Consider the following 16,484-nt stretch of genomic DNA (forward strand, 5'->3'; position numbering starts at 1 on the left):
AAGTTATCTACAAATTGTGTTTTTTATTGTGAAGATTACAACAATGTTGAAAGATAAATGGTGATTTTTGTTCTAAGTCAGTATTGATAAAATTTGTCAATTTTATATTAAAACATTACTTTGTGGCTGTAGTATTAAAAGATCTATTAGAACAAATTACAAACACACATATATACACACACATACATTTATTTAATAAATTAAAAACACTTTTAGGGTTGTAAAAGTGATAGAGGAAATGCCTACCATGTGTAAAGCCCCGAGTTTACTCCCTAGCAACCCCCACCCCCAACGGAAAAAAAAAAAAAAAGGAAGTAAAAAGAAAAAGAAATTTTTGTGGGATCACGTTACTATGGTTATTACCACACAGTATAGTATTGATGTTCTTTTTATTCTGAAAGCTTATAGCATCTTTTGAATTTTATGTTTTTATACTATTTTCCTTAAGTGTTTTTTATTTTTAATTTTTTTAGTTCATGGATCACTTTCAGTCACTCCATCACATTTGTCAACTCAATCTCCAAACAGCAGATATTATTCAAACCATCTTCTGTTTGTTCCTGAAAATATCCCAGTTACATTATTAATCCTTTTCCTTCCCTGGTTTTTGCTCCCTCTAGAATTTATCATCAAAGTCAGTTTGTTGATAGGATGCTGGTTGGGTACAGCTCAAAGGAAGGCAGTAGATGGAGACTAAAAGGTGGAGAAAGAGACAGAAAGGGAGAGCATTTCACTGGCTTTCCCTTGCTGAAGCTGAATTCCCTGTCACCTGAATTCAGACTCATGGACTGTTGTCCACTTTATCAACTCCCATGTAGCACTACTAACAATATTTTATGTTCTTCAACTCCACAGGTTGTCCTAAATTCCTAACATTGATATTACTTGAGAGTCTTTATCTTCCTTTGTTTTTCATTTTAGCTTCTGTGATTCTTTATGAGTATAGTATTCCTCTCTTATCTACAGTTTAACTTTCTGCAGTTTTAGTTATTACACATCATGGTTTGAGAATATTAAGAGGAAAATTCCAGAAATAAACAATTAGTAGGTTTTAAATTAAGTGCCATTCTGAGTAGTGTAATGAAATCTCATGTTATCCTTCTCTGTCCCGATTAGAACACATATCATTCCGTTTCCCACTGTATCTACAGAGTATATACTACTCTTCTATTAAGGACTTAGTAGCTGCCTTATTTATCACATCAACTTTGCAGTATTCAATATTTTTAAGTACAGAACAATTACTGTAATCTCTATATTGAAATATCTATAACGAGTATATATTTTCTTCTTAGAATCTAGATTAATATTATATTTTAACAAATTTTTTAAAGTTTAATGATTACAAAGATGATATAAATAAGGGACAAGTAAATAAATGAAATAAGATGCTTAAAATAAGACAATAATAAGATCCTGTATTATATATGTAAACTATAGAAGATGAAAAATTATTTTTAAAAAATGGGTTTTCTAAACTGAAACCATTGTTCATTAATTTTGTATTTAGTATTAAATTTTAATTTAAGTTTTTTTTAATTGCAAGAGGATTAAATTCCATAAGGACAAACATGCTACACAGAACATATATATAGAGAGAATATATACATATTCTTTGATGCTTTAAAACTTTTGAGGGAAAAACTATGCAATGGAGAAAAAAACTTGTACCTTTGAATATAAACAAAGGCTAGTTTTAGTTAAATAGATCCTTATAATAATTAACAGTCAAGATAGTAAATAAATAGATAAGAAAAATGTAATTCAAAATAGTTCATTGTACTAATGAATATGGAATTAATTTCTGGATATCAATATATATATTTTTTTCTTTTTTTCTTTTTGTGGTGATGGGTTTTGAACCCATGGCCTTGTGCATGTGAGGCAAGCACTCTACCGACTGAGCTATATCCCCAGCCCCTAGGATATCAAGTTTTCTAAAACCAAAATTTCTCAACCATTAAACCATTTATTAACAAATAAGAACACATTTCATGTTTATAAAACTTTGATTTTTATGTTTATAAAGATAATATTTAAATTTTTGTTCATTATATGTCTTTATTTTGAATAAACCAACAGAATAGAGCAGTGACAGATTGATATTTAGTGTGTGAAGTTACTCAAGAGGTAGCACTTTTAAAAATAAAAGATATAAAATTTAGCTCTGAGAATTAAATATTTGTTCCAGCACACCTATGGGAATTTTGTTGTTGCTTAAAGAGCCCTATTTAAACAACAGATTATAATACATTGAATTTTAGATATTTAGGAAGTAAGGATATTCTAGCATTGCAATATTTACAAGACAAAAATTTTAAGAATTTTAAAAAATGTTATGCACATTCATAGAAGAATGTGGCCCAAATATTGGATTATTTAAGTATGTATCCAGCTCTACTCACAGTAGATAGTTTTGGCCAAAAGATTATATGCATTATAAATCCAAAGGCAAAAAGATCCTTGTGAAGAAATCCACTGTAGCTAAGAAATATTGAGCATCTGTGTGTGTGCATGCTGGGACTGAACCCAGGGCCTTATGCATACTAAGCACACACTTTACAACTGGGCTATGAGCCCCTACTCCTCAGAAACATCTTTAAATCTCTCTCTCTCTCTCTCTCTCTCTCTCTCTCTCTCTCTCTCTCTCCTTTTCTTAGTTCAACATGATAGATGCATTGTGGCAAAATTATACAAGCATGGAATATATCTTATTCTAATTAGGATCCCACTCTTGTGGCTGGTGAGATTCACTGTGGAACATTCATATATGTACATAGGAAAGTAATGTCAGATTCATTCCACTATCTTTCCTTTTCCTACTTCTCCTCCCTTCTCTTTATCCCATTTTTCTAACCCACTAAAATTCTATTCTCCCCACACCTTATTGTAGGTTACCTTCGACATATCAGAGAAAACATTTGATCTTTGGATTTGGGGAACTGACTTTTTCACTTAGCATGTTAGTCTCTAGATCCATCCTTTTGCTGGCAAATGTCATAATTTCATTGTTCTTTATGGTTGAGTAATATTACATTGCATATATATACCACACTTTTTTATCCATTTATCTGTGGACGTGCATGTAGGTTGGCTCTATATCTCAGCTATTGTGAATTGAACTACAATAAACATAGATGTGGCTGTGACATGTAGTATGCTGACTTTAAATCCTTTGAGTATATTCCAAAGTCTGGAATAACTGGCCAAATGGTGGTTCCATTCCAACTGTTCTGCGGACTCGGACTCTCGATTCTACTTTCCAGACTAGTTGCACCAATTTACAGTCCCACCAACAATGTAAGAATGAGCCTCTTTCTCCATCTCCTCACCAACATTTATTGTTACTGGTATTCTTGAGAGTCGTCTTTCTGACTAGAGTGAGATAAAATCTAAGTGTAGTTTTAATTTTCATTTTTCTAATTGCTAGAGATGTTGAATATTTTTTCATATATGACCATTTGTATTTCTTCTTTTGGAAGTGTCTGTTCATTTCCTTTTCCCATTTATTGATTGTGTTATTTGTTTGTTTGTGTTAAGTTTTTTTGAGTTCTTTGTGTATTCTGGAAATTAAATGCTCTGAGGTACAGATGGAAAGATTTTCTCCCATCTGTCTCCCATTCTCTCTCTTCACAGTCTTGATTGTTTCCTTTGCTGTGAAGAAGCTATTTATAGTTTGATGCCATCCAATTTTTTGATTTTTCATTTTACTTCTTGCACTTTAGAAGTCTTGCTAAGAAAGTTGTTTCTCAGCTGATATGTTGGAGTGTTGGGCCTCTATTTTTTTCTAGTAGGTGTAGGATTTCTGGTCTATAATGAAAACTACAGAATACGAAAGAAAACTAAGGAAGACCTTAGAAGATGGAAAACCGCCCCCCTGCCCCCATGTTCTTTTACAGGCATAATTAATTTTGTGAAAATGGCCATACTGACAAAAGTGCTATACAGATTAAATGTGATTCCCATTAAAATTCCAATAATATTCTTCAGAGACACAGTAAAAGCAATCATGAAGTTCATTTGGAAATATAAAAGGCCCATAATACACAAAGCAATTCTTAGAAAAGCAAAGCAGGTGGCATCACAAAAACTGACATTAAATTTTAACACAGAGCTATAGTAACAACAACAAAAAAAAAGGTATTGGACCAAAACAGGCATGAAGACCAATGGAATAGAAGAGAAGACACAGAGACAAACCTGCATAAATGCAATTTATCTCATACTAGACGAAGACACCAAAAACATACATTGGAGAAAAGATAACTTCTTCAACAAATGGTTCTGGGAAACCTGAAAATCCATATGTAGTACAATGAAATTTAACTATGTATCTCACCCTGCACAAAACCCAAAGTGGATCAAACCTAGGAATTCGACCAGAATCTCTGCTCCTATTAGAAGAAAATGTAATATTTTGTTATGTAAAAGTATTGTTCTGATCATTACAAGTAACAGAGAATGTGTCTGTTATAATTGCAGAATAATAAATAATGAATATTCTGGTTATGTTTCATAGTAATTAAACTTGAGTTTCCTCATGCTTAATTTGTTATAGAAACCTGATCATGTGTATTTATTTCTTGGACAATCACCACAAACTCCCTAACACTTGGTGTTTTAAAATTACACATTCTCTCACAGTTTTATAAGCCAGGTTCCAAAATCTAGGTATCAGCAGGATTATGTCCTCATCCAAAGACTCCAGAAAAAATTCCTCCGAAGCCACTTCCATTCTGATGAGTCTTGGAATTCTCTGACTTCTGACACCATAACTTCAATCTTCCTCCATCTTCACATTGTCTTCTGCTTATGTGTTGGACCTCCTTTCCTTTTCCTTCAAAGGACACCAGACTTTGTATTCAAGGCCCACTTTAAATTGAATATGATCTTATCTTGAGATACTTAATTTAACTATATCTTAAAAGACTTCTTTTCAAAACAAAGTTCACATTCACTGGTCCAGTGTTAGGAAAGGTGCGTAACTTTTTGTACTACCGAAGTCATTAAATTATGTAAAATGCTTGAGTTCTCATTGCAAAGAGATGGTTAACAATGGGTGTTCTTTGTGTCTGCATTTTGTGATAGAAAGATTAAAAAAATTTGTAATATTGAACAGCTAAAGCAATGAGTTTTAGGAATGGTATATCAAATGCTACAGGCTGTAGAAAGATATCATTTGAGTTTGTTCATCATTGTTCTCTGAGGTTTCTGATGAACATTCCTAAAAAGTGTACTTGGTAACATTGCACCTTCATATTCCAAATTTCTACATTTTATTTCTTTCAAATAATAATATTTTGGACAATAACATCAATAAACGTTATCAATAAGAGTGGAATGTAATCCCACAAATTACTAAATTTCCAATATCTTACTGCCTCATTCAAGTACATTATGGAATTTATAAACAAAAAAAGAACAGTGTTTTTTTTTGCCTCATGAAGTCTTTTAAGCTTTCATTGATAAATATGAATGATTTCTGAAAAAAACACTGATTTTCCATTTTATTAAGATGTTGAGGCAATTTTTAGAAAAACAAATAACAGCATTTGTACATAAATCATTGCAAGGAGGGTTTAATAGGTGCCATATGTGCATCCTGTGAAATACTGGGAACATACTCTCCAGAACAGCTCATCTGAAAATGAAATTGGTGCATTTCAAGTGAAATTATTCCTTGAATATGGACTACAAAAATAACTTATTCAATCATTTCACATAGTTTTATACTTTCTTATATCATCCTTCATTGTTCACTGATTTGGTTTTAAAATAATAATTTTTTTCTACGTTTTATATCAAGTATCGTGTTTTGTTGTCCACTTCTACAAAGACTTTGTGCTTATAGTGAAGATTTATATGTAATGATTATCTTTTTGTCATGTCTACTTTCATTGTGTTCTACTCAGAGACTTTCTTATTTCTAAGGCTTAAGGATTTTCTAGTAATTAGCATACATTTGTTCTTTAAGTGGTCCCTTAAAGGATTTTCTTCCTTCAGAATTTTAATGATATGCTACTTTCTCTTATTTAGAATTTTCTTTATTCCTTCTAAAAATAGCAATAAAAACAAAAGTGCAGGAATAAAAGTATATGAATACATGATGTTATATCTTTTGTTGAAGTTAGGCAAGCACACATGTATACATACCAGGTTTATCCATACTTGCAAACATTTTTGGTTTTTCTCTCTTATACTGACTTGCTTACAAGAAGTGGGTTTCTTCTTTTTTTTCCCTATCTTTGTGGAAATCACATAGATAATCTACCTGATGGAGAAAAATTTGCAGATGTCTAATTGCTTTTCCTGAGATTAATTTATCACAGGTATAAAATAATAGGATGTTCATCTGGTCTTGAATATAAGCCACATTTCAGTTTCCAAGAACCAAAGCAATTCAATTGGCCATTGTATAAAAAAGATATGTTTATATTATTTTCTTGATGTTTCTTGTATACTTCTTTCACTTTGTATTTTTTTTATTAGTATGCATTTCTTGCTGTATTTCAAATCAATGAAAATAGATGACCCAATAGATAAAATCTCAAACCCTATGAAGAACTGAGCATTGTCTTACAGTATTTTCATAGAGCAGAACTAGAAACAGAATCATTAGCCTATTTATAATAAAATAGGTTTATGCGCAATTAAAAAAATAATACTTGAGGTTCACTGTGCCATCCTTAGTTAAACAGGATTAAATAGCCATCTCCTAGGCATAGTAGAGTGTGCTTTCGGTACTATTAAAGCCAGAATTAAGCAGGCAGTCAGTGTAGCTAGGTAAATCAAATCAGTTTGTATCTAGGAGGCCAATGTTGACTGAGTCTGGGAAGTTGGAGACTGTCCCCTGAGAGATCTTATCAAGAACCTGCCCCTACTCCAACCTGTTGCCAAGGTAACTTGTCCCAGGAATTTCAATCCCTACAGGGAGCTATTAGGTTGTTAATGACAGGCATAATTAATATTGCAAAATGACCATACTGTCAAAAGTGCTATACAGATTAAATATGATTCCATCCTGCCCTTCCCCCTTCAGCCCACCTATTTCCCACCTTTTGGCCACCCCACCAAGCATTTCCTGGGCCTAGTCACATATGCTGGAAGGAGAAATATAAGGGGGGAAAGGCAGGAGAACAAAGGAAGCCTAGGACATATAAAAAGGACAGAACACCTCCTCTCTTGGGATAACAGGATATGAGGTATGGCCCCCTTCTTCCTCAAGGGAGAAGTCTATGTTATGCCTTTTTAAATAAACCCTGCTTCATATGCTTGTCTTGGCATGCTTCTCTAATGTTCAAACTTCAACATGTGGGGAAGCAGGACTCATCACCAATAACAGGCGGTATCACTATTCTAACTGAAATATACAATTGCAATAAAATTGATTGAGATTATCTATTGTAGGTTAAAAAATACAGTTATTTTGAAACAAGCTTTATTTATAAAAGGTCCATGATCTTTGGCATTCCTTTGTAGTTTTTTTTTTTTTTTTTTTTTTTTTTTTTTTTTTTTTTTTTTTTTTTTTTTACCTCAGCAATTCTATTGCTGCCTTTATAATGGTTTGGTTAATGTTTTTTCAGCTTTATATTTATGTGGCACATGCAAAAATCTGATTACAATATGCTTACTATGATCTTTACATTTATAATAAAAAGTTATATAAAAGTCTAGGAAGGGCTAACCTGATGAGCAATTAGCATCTGTATTATATCAGGAATTAGTGAAATGGTTGAAATAAGACTGGGTTGAAGTAGAGCTAAAGTAAAAAGCTCTAGAGGGAATGTATTTCAATAAATTTCAACTGTCGAACATTTTGGTTAATATCATTGGAAGAGATGAGTAGTACCTCCAGGGATTTATCAAAATTAAACCAAAATACTTAACTTTAGGATATGGGTTAAAAATATCTATGTTAATATTTAATGTGAAACTTGAACTGAGAAGAATGTTAGATATGTGACAGTCATCACATTAAATAATATTCATACTTCTTATATGCACAATATTTTAAAGTTTTTTAGCATATAAGATTTAACTGATTACAATAAAAATTTAACATCAGATTCATAGCAGTCCTATCTTAAAACAAGGGCATTACCATTATCTGCTTATTTTTGACCCTATATCTGCTTGTCTTATTAAAATCTGCCACTTTATTTCTTAGGAATTTTTTAAATGGGACAAAAATATTAAATAGATTAATAACTGGCTTCTGGATCAAGGAGGCAGGGAATATAGTTTAAAAACCAGACATAAACAAATGGTTACTTTGTAGGTATCATATTATAAGATTGAAATGAAAGATAAATATTAACAAAAATGTGAAGACAGTAATTTTTTAATTAAAAAGGAAATGTGTTAATCAATAGTCAAATACCCATCCCTGCTAGTTGTATAGAATCTTTATATACCTATATATTGTGTAGAATTTTTGACACCATAGTTTGAGACCTTCTTTGAAATGTTGAGATGCACTGAATATAAGAACACGTGGGGGAGAAAAAAAAAGATAATTTGAAAATAAAGGAGACAGACTTTGGAGTTAGGAATGTAAGAGGAAATAAGTGACTGTGATTTCACTGTGGTTCCAGATAAAGCAGAATTAAAAACCAGAAAAATGGAATTTGTAGAGGAATACATTGTATTCTAAAATAGAAACTTGCTAATAATTATCACCTTCAAAAGAAATTTGGCATCATTTCTATTATACATTTTAACTAGAATCTGAATTATCATCATTCTAAAATTTAAGGCATGGACTATTTAATTTGATCTCTTTCAGTCCTTCTTGATTCTAAGGACCTAAAAGTAAATTTGATGGATGTACTAATTAGGTATTTGTAAGAAATCCTAGATAAATTCCTTCTATCACAGTATCTGTCAGAACTTGTCCATTCTTAAACTCAATAAATATCTGTTGAATAACATGTGCAGCCCACTGAGATTGGGAATAGAAACATATAATTAGTCAAGTACAATTAAAGAATATAAGTAAATATAATAATTACATTAAATTATTTTTTTACAAATGATGGTTAGTTGATTACCCGAAGGTTTTCTCCTTTTTGCTCTCTTATTGTTGCATCTGAAACTTAATGTTGTTGTTACAAAGAAAGTTTTCCTGATCCTTCAATGAACTATTTTCTGGTTCTAGGACTGAATCATAACCAAGCTAACCCTATCCTTTTTGCCAAACGTATAATTTCCTAGTTTCCATTACAGGTAAGTTTTTGTCTTTTGACAAAATTCTAGCAAAGGAGATAGAAAAGTTATGTATAATGGCCCTGAAAAATGTTTTCCATGTTGATAAAACATAGGAAAGCTACAAAAATTGGGGTCCTTATTGAAACTAATTCCTCACAATCTCACTTTGGAATTTGGTATATATATACACACACATATATCCATCCCAAACAAACACAACTATGCAAATATATAGTTGTGATGTCTAGAGCTTCCATAGTTATTTTACAACCAAGAGAGAATAGGTTTAGGAGCAAAAGACCAATATTTGAAGAATGGTAGAAAGAGCTTAGGTCTGCTTACATAGCCAATTTGCTGTTTAAAATTTCTATATTACCTGTGGCTGCATTTTCATTTATAAAATTAGTAAATAGCCTTAACATAAGCCACTATTTGCCAGGTATTTTGTTTTAGTATACATGTGTGTGCATATCTCTAATAAAAAATAGTTGAATTATATAATCATGACCACAGATGATTAGTATGATTAGCTGTGTTAGAGCATGATGTTGCTTGAGAAGAAAGCCCAGATGGTTGCAACAAAGTCCTTAAAACATGTGTCTCATATCAATGCTTGCATTCTGATTCCTCAAATATTTCCATGTGTATGTGCCCTGCATGTGTGCACATGTGTGTGTATGGTATCCAGAGTCTTGCACATGACAGAAAAGAACTCTACTATTGAGCTGAATCTCAGCACTTCCTTTTGTAAAAAAAATATTTTTTGTCATTTTTCTCCATATGAGTTGACTCTGCAATAATTTATTGATGGGATTTTGCCCTTATTTTCCCATGTGCAACCGTTTTTCAATAGAAAATAAACTGACCACTCAAACTGGATATTTGAGCAAAGTTCAAAACAGAACTATTTATAAAGTTATAAAAGGGTTTAAAACAGCTAAAAAGAAATAGTAAAGGACTCCTGGTACTAGCAATATCAAGAATCCTCACAATTGCTGGTCCTAAGGTGAGAACGATTACTAAAATCCTGAGATGTAACTGTGGAGAGACACATATTTCTCCAGAAATATCAGTTTCTTGTCTTGTGGGCCTTTCCATAGGGCAGTGTGGCACATAATAGCACTTTCCCTCAGAGGAAGCCACCAAGACAGTAAAAGATGATGTGCAAATTGAAAGAACAAATATGTGTAACCTGAGTGTGAAAGTGATATTGCATCACCTTTGTCATATTCCATTTGTACAAATGAGCCAGTATATCAATTGTCAATCTCACATTCAAACAGTAAGGATCACTGGAGCTGCTTTAGAAGCTGAACACCACAGATACCCAATAATTATTTTCTGTTTTTGTTTTTGGTATTGGGGATTGAAATCAGGGATGCTTCATCACTGAGCGGTATCCACAGTCCTTTCTATTTATTTATTTATTTATTTTCCAAAGGTCTCACTAAATTGCTTAGGGCCTTAGAGACTTGCCTACAACTTGCTATCCTCTTGCCTCCACCTCCTGCATGGCTGGGATTACAGGCATTAGCCACCATTAAAGCATTTAAATCAAAGCATTGAAATTATATCATTTTAATAATTTATGTTAAAAAATAACTTTTGTCCAGGTATGGTGGTGCATGCCTGTAATCCCAGTGGCTTGGGAGGCTGAGGCAAGAGGATCACTGAGTTCAAAGCCAGCCTCAGCAAAACCAAGGTGATAAGCAACTCAGTGAGACTCTGGCTTTGAATTTAGGATCCTCCTGCCTCAGCCTCCTGAGACACTGGGATTACAGGCATGTGTCCTCTTACCCTCCTAACTTTTGATATTTAATAGAGAATGGATTGCAAAAGTAGTAGAAAAATCAGGAAGGCAATAGCAATAACTCATTTTAGATGTCAAATATCAGTAATGTCTGGAGTGTTGATAAGGATATGGAGAGAATTAGGTAAATTCCAAATTGTTCCTTTTATCTCTGTAAGGTATATCACTCTTTAGTAAGATGTGGAAAATAAGAAGTAGGATAGCTTTAGATTTCCTCTAAATCTGATTAGACTTCATTAATTTCAATTTTGACATATTTTTAGACAACCAACAACATACCAACTAGAAATGTGGATAAAAGCATGTAGAGTTATTAGTATGCATCTGGATTGGAGATAATTGTGTGAATCATCTTGTAGAGATGAGTTCATACAAGAAAATGAACATACTTCATATGAAGATGTATGTCAGGAGGTTCTAGGGACTCTTGCTGTCTATAATTGAGTAGCCACACCATTTATGCCACCAAACTGGAAAACATATTCCCTCAGGTATAAATTACTTCAGTTTTCTTTTCAAGTATAATATTAGTAGTTGTTTTAATTGGGTAAATAAACCAGGAGTGGGGGCACAAACCTGTAATCCCAGTGGCTTGGGAGGTTTAGGCAGGAGGATTGAGAGTTCAAAGCCTGCCTCAGCAGCTTAGCAAGGCCCTAAGTGTCTTCGCAAGACCTTATCTCTAAATAAAGTATAAAAAAGAGCCAGGGATGGGACTCAGTGGTTTGGTACTCATAGTTTCAATTTTCAGCACGAAAAGTGTATGTGTGGGGGATAAACAAACAATCCATTTAAATTATTTCACAACCAAAGGAACCTTATCTACTATCCACATAAATAATAAACCCAATTCTCCATTCTTTCATGAATACATATATTTTAAAAAAAAACTAAATTGAGAACAAAGGATGAAGAGACCACAGAAAACAAGAAATAACTGTCCTTCAAGGAAATTAGATGTAAGAGGTGGATCCAAGTTGGCAAGTGCACAGCTACAGAGCAGCAATAGATTGCATAGTACAGTTTACATGAGAATCAGTCTCACTGGAAACAAATTTCTTGGTTTAGTCATCAAGAATCTGCTTTTTATGATAAAAGAGGTAGAGATAATTTTTTATCAACATTATATTTTAAATACTTTATGGTATGATATATTGAAATGAAGGATATTTACCAAGTATAATAAAAATTTGTGGAGGAAAATTATCATTGAAAACATGATATCTAATTTTCCATTATCAGAACAGAAAAAATAAATTCAATGATTTAGCTCCACTTTTGCAGGTAAATGTTTTGTCTTGTTTCAGTTGCCCTAACAAAATACAGATCTGGTTTCAACAACAGACCTGTATTTCTTCACAGTTCTGAAGGCTGGAAGTGTATGGTCAAGGTGCCAGTGAATGTCATTTTTTTCTGGGGACTCTTTTTGGCTTGCAGACTGCTGCCTCTTTGCTAAGTCTTCACAGGGTCTTTCCTCTGTCCTAGTGAAGAAAAAGAAAGAGTTCTTTTCTGTCTCTTCCTCTTCTTATAAGAACATCACTCCAATGAATTAGGGCCTGCTAAGGTCCAAATTGTCATGACCCCTAACATTCACATGTTGCCACTTAGTATCATAGGTGCAAACACCAATGTGTTGTCATCAAAATGCAGGATGTTTGGGAAGTGATTATGTCATGAAGAAAGAGACCTCATGAAAGGGATTTATGCACTTATAAATGATGCTCCAGAGAACTCCCTAACCTCTTCCTACCATGTGAGGACACAGACAAGAGGTGGCATCTATAAATGAGAAAATGGTTCTCCCTCAAATGCTGAATATGCCAGAGACTTGATCTTTTCCTTCTCTAATTCCAGCACTGGGATAAATAATTTCCTATTGTTTCTAAGTTATTTAGTCTAAGTTGTTTTGCCATAGCAGCCCAAACAGACTAAGACAAGGTCCCAGTCACATGATTTTATTTAAACTAAATTATCTCCTCAATGGCCTATTTCTAAATATAGTCACACTGGGGTTTGAGCATCAACATGAGGAAATGGGTGGTACAAACTCAGTCCATGGCAACAATTAAAATATCTCACTAGAATATTAAACATATAATAGAAATGAATACAAAGTACAGGCTCCAATATTTTAAATTAAGTTTAACAAGCCTAAAATTACTTGTCAAATTGCTATACAGTTTTCTTAATATTAACTCTTAATTTATGTAATTTGTTATAGTCTGATAACAGTTTTAAGATCACCATCAGTCTAGAGAACACATTTTGAATATTGCTGTTCTTTGTCATATGGATAAAAACCAAATAAGCCCTGTGTGCAAATAGTTGCTGAAGAAAAATTTCTGAAGTCAACAGGAAACAGAGATCCACACCCATCAAGTGCAGTAAAAGAAACTGAGCCCTGTAGTATTATATGATATGGACGTGCAAGAATGTCTATATATATGGACATGTGTGAAAAGAGTAATAACCTTTTTGCCTGGGATGCAAGAGCCTATGAACTACCTCAACAAAATAAGAAACTGACATATGATATCAGAACTTATCCTTAGATTCCCAAAATATGGAATTATTTTATTGAAACACACCAATATTTATATTAACATTTATGAAAATATTTATGCCAGTATTTACATAAATCTTTTTAGAATGTATAGAATATTATTTCAGCCCATTAGCTCTGATACTTTTGACTTTTAGAACCTTTTAGTCCTAAAGCAGTTATATCAAAACTATCATGTCAACACCCAACCACTGTTTTTTTTTTTTTTTTTTTCTTCCTTTTACCACTCCTTATAGGAATGCAGGAAAAGATTTCAAGAACTGGAGTCAAAGAAGGAAAAGTAGTCACTCAGTCTCAATTGCAGCTATCAGTGGGCATTCAGAAATATGAATTACCCTTCGCTCTTATGAATGGCTATTTGATATATCCTTAGAGACTCATACTCTAAGGGTGCCTATTTTTCTCATTTATTTCCTCCAACGTCAATTAGGTTTGATAAAGCATAAAAAACTGAATGTCACATTTGGTGTGTTTCTGGATGACTGCATTGATTTTTTGGCTTGTGGATAAATTCAATTACATGCAGCATTCAGAGGTTTCTGTAATTGTAATTTTGTTGGATCTCCTCACTCAATAACTTCTCAATTTCCTAATCTCCTGTAAGGTCAAAGGTGGCAGAGTGTAGAGTAATTTTTTAAAGCAGTACATGAGTAAAATTCAATATCTAATAATAGGCAAAGCAAATGCTATTATACACACAGCATTCAGCTCTTAAAATTCATATTAATTGCAAAGTACCATCTGCTCAAGTTCAGAGGCTCTGTGGTACCTGAAACCCTAAACACTTAATTTACAAAATAAAAGCTATAATTTCTGCCTAGATAAATGCTTTAAATTTTTCAACACTAAAACTTTGAGTGAATTAATTATGAATTCCTGGAGCTTAAATTTAAATTATTAAATTTATAATAGTATCAATTATACATGTTAAATATGTTGTAAATATCACACAAATGCGCTCACACACACACACACATACACACACTCACACACACACACAAGCTCAAATATGTTTCATACTGGTATGAGAATTGGGGTGAAGGGAAGATGAAAAAGTGGTATATGGTGAAGAAAAGAAAAAACAGTGGTGGTGGGGATTGGAAAGGAGGAGAGAAGGAAAGAATATGGGGAGGGAGGAGAAGATTGGATGAGAGAAAGAGAAAGAAGTTGACTACTAGGAACATATTTACACAGAATCATACAAGCACTGTAAAATATAATTCATTTCACTCTATTAGATATGTCATATTAAATTTCTCATGTTTATGCATTGTTGCAATTTTATACATTTATCAATAATGCTATACTTGGAATACTATGGAAAAGAATATTAATTTCATCTTCCTAAGAGAAACAATATCTCCAGTGTGAATGGCAGGAACAGATGTTAAAAAATTAATAAAACTAAACAAACATTCCTTAGAGACAAAGACAAAGACAAAGACATATATTTCAAGACCTTGAAACACTCAACTAAGTATTGAGGAATCTACAGTCCGAACAGGTGACACAGCTTAATTAGAAGACATCAAGTCCACAAGTCTTAAAGGGTATGCACACTATCAAGAGGACTTAAGATAGACATTCATTACTCTTGTAATTAGTCTTCTAATGAAAAATTCATTCACTTATTAGGATAGTTGAGCTTGGTTTGTGAAAACGAGAGTAATAACAGTGCCTAGGGTATGCCAATGAGAATACTTTCTTCCTTGAGTGAGATAAAAGATGAGGTCTCTGAGGCTGAGGACTACATATTGATATAGCAGGATTTTGAATTGATATTTTATGTAAATAATAGAGTCACCCATATAATAATAGTAGGAGTCAAATGTGTGTGTGTGTGTGTGTATATATTTGATTTGTGACTTTCATATTCTCTTGATATTGTTATTGTTTGGGCTTTTTTGTTATATTCTTAAACAGTCCTTACATTTTAGAACCAGAGTTGCACCAATTCAGCATGAAACTTGTAGTTGTCATGGGATAGATGCCTCCAGTGTGAAATGTTCTCAGTTGATGATGCTCTGTGAGTGAGTGCCTTCACACACAGATTCAATTTCCTTCCAACACAATCCTGAAAGGTTATCTGTGTGAATCAGTGTGAGATAGGCTGCAGATTATTAAGTTGCATAGATAAGGCAATAGCTTTTGTTGGGCAATGTGTGGGATCTAACATATTTTATAATAGTTCATTCCTAGAAGTTAGGATGTCTCATGATGTACTAAGCTCCTTTGAGCATTTGTAACAAGGTACAGAGTTCTAAGTGTCCTCCAGGGTACTGTTCTCAACTTTTTGGATGCAGGGCCCTTTTGTATTACTTTAAATTCTTGAGGGCCCTAAAGACAGTTTATGGGTCATAAATATTTATTAACATGTACTATCTTAGAAAGTAAGACCACAGATTATTTTAAAACTTCTGTACTTATTGATATAAAAATCAATGGAAAAAGAGCAATTGTGAATACTTTTCAAAAATAAAAATATTTTCAAAAATTTAAAAAGTCACATTATTTTACAGATTTGGAAATTCATTTAGTGCACCTAGCTTAATAAAAAAACACAAATTTTTATTTTTGCCTCTTCATTCATACAAAGCATTATGTATTTTGTTTGCAGTACACAGAGAACTGCTCCCATTATTTATCAATATATTAATTTATAGGCAATTGTAAATATACCTGGCAGTCTGTGGAAATGCATAAGACTGTACATGCACCAGAGCTTGCAAAAAGTAAATAACAGTTTGATATTATAAAATTACTACTGAACTTTTTAGTTTAAGTTCAACTTTACATACTTCCCCCCTCGATATACTCAGTAAAGTTTCATGGAGTATAAGAAACGGTTCCATAGAGGGGAATATGATCAGATAGTAAAAGCAGTACCATTTATATAGAATAGAATTG

This window comes from Marmota flaviventris, chromosome 6 (genome assembly GCF_047511675.1).
Source record: "Marmota flaviventris isolate mMarFla1 chromosome 6, mMarFla1.hap1, whole genome shotgun sequence".
Lineage (NCBI taxonomy): Eukaryota > Metazoa > Chordata > Mammalia > Rodentia > Sciuridae > Marmota > Marmota flaviventris.